Source organism: Panthera tigris, chromosome A3 (genome assembly GCF_018350195.1).
Source record: "Panthera tigris isolate Pti1 chromosome A3, P.tigris_Pti1_mat1.1, whole genome shotgun sequence".
Classification (NCBI taxonomy): domain Eukaryota; kingdom Metazoa; phylum Chordata; class Mammalia; order Carnivora; family Felidae; genus Panthera; species Panthera tigris.
The window spans coordinates 66,849,722-66,851,050 of record NC_056662.1 but is presented as its reverse complement, the minus strand read 5'-3'; positions in this window follow the sequence as shown (position 1 = coordinate 66,851,050).

The window sequence follows — 1,329 nt, the reverse complement described above, 5'->3', positions numbered from 1 at the left end:
GATCTTTCCTGGAAAACAAAGATTACAAGATATTTATAAAGCAGGGTAAAAGTGTTTAGTTAATCATATCCTAAATAAGAGGAAAATATATTTATTTTATCTTCTCCCCAAGAAGGGAATATTTAATATTAATATTAAATTTATTAATAAATAAATATTAATTAAATATTTCAAGCTTCTCTTTTCAAAACATTGAGGTCATTTTTTTTAAGTTTATTTATTTATTTTGAGAGAGAGAGAACACGCAAGCATGCAAGTAGGAGAGGGGCAGAGAGAGAGGGAGAGAGAATCCCAAGCAGGTTCTGCACTGTCAGCACAGAGACCAATCTCATAAACTGTGAGATCATGACTTGAGACAAGATCAAGAGTTGGATACTCAACAAACTGAGCCACCCAGGCACCCCAAGGTCATGAGTTTTTAGTCTGCTGCATATTTCTGAAGTAGAATGAGACCATCACCAAGTTATTATCAGCATCCCCAAGGACACAAATTCCCACCAGCGTCCAATCAAACTAAAGAAAAATGGAAAGGAGTACATGAACCTGTGGTGTTTTGGGGTTTTGACCTCTATAATTTTGTGACTACTGTCTGATTTCCTTTGGGCTCAGCCTGATTTAGTTGAAAGCTTAGAACTGTGTCCACTTTTTAAAGAAATATGGCTAAAACAAATTTTAAAAAATACTAAAATTCCTAAAGCACTTACTGGTTCTAAAGGAGCAAAATCAAAACTAAGGCCCAAATAATTTTTTTAAGGACCTAGATGCCATAAAGAGTAAATCTGACCCTAAGCCCCACTCAAATTTACAAAGAAAACGTCTTCTCCTTCTGCCTTCTCTGAAAACACATTCTGCCCCCTGTCTTAATCCAGTTCTGCAAAGTGAAGGCTAATACCAGGATATGAGACTAGGGAGCAAGGAGCAACCAGAAAATGGACACACTTATGCATTTCATTGCCTCCCTGATCATCATGAATCCAAATCTAGCTTTTGGTTTCTGGAAATTTGACCTCAGAACTCATTGGGGACATCTCCATGTTATAAATATGGAAGCAGGCCTAGGTTTGGCCTATGGGCCATAGTTTGCTAACCCTTGATTTAGATTATCATAATAATGATAAATATAATAATAATGAGCATTGGGGCGCCTGGGTGGCGCAGTCGGTTAAGCCTCCGACTTCAGCCAGGTCACGATCTCGCTGTCCGTGAGTTCGAGCCCTGCGTCAGGCTCTGGGCTAATGGCTCGGAGCCTGGGGCCTGTTTCCGATTCTGTGTCTCCCTCTCTCTCTGACCCTCCCCCGTTCATGCTCTGTCTCTCTCTGTCCCAAAATA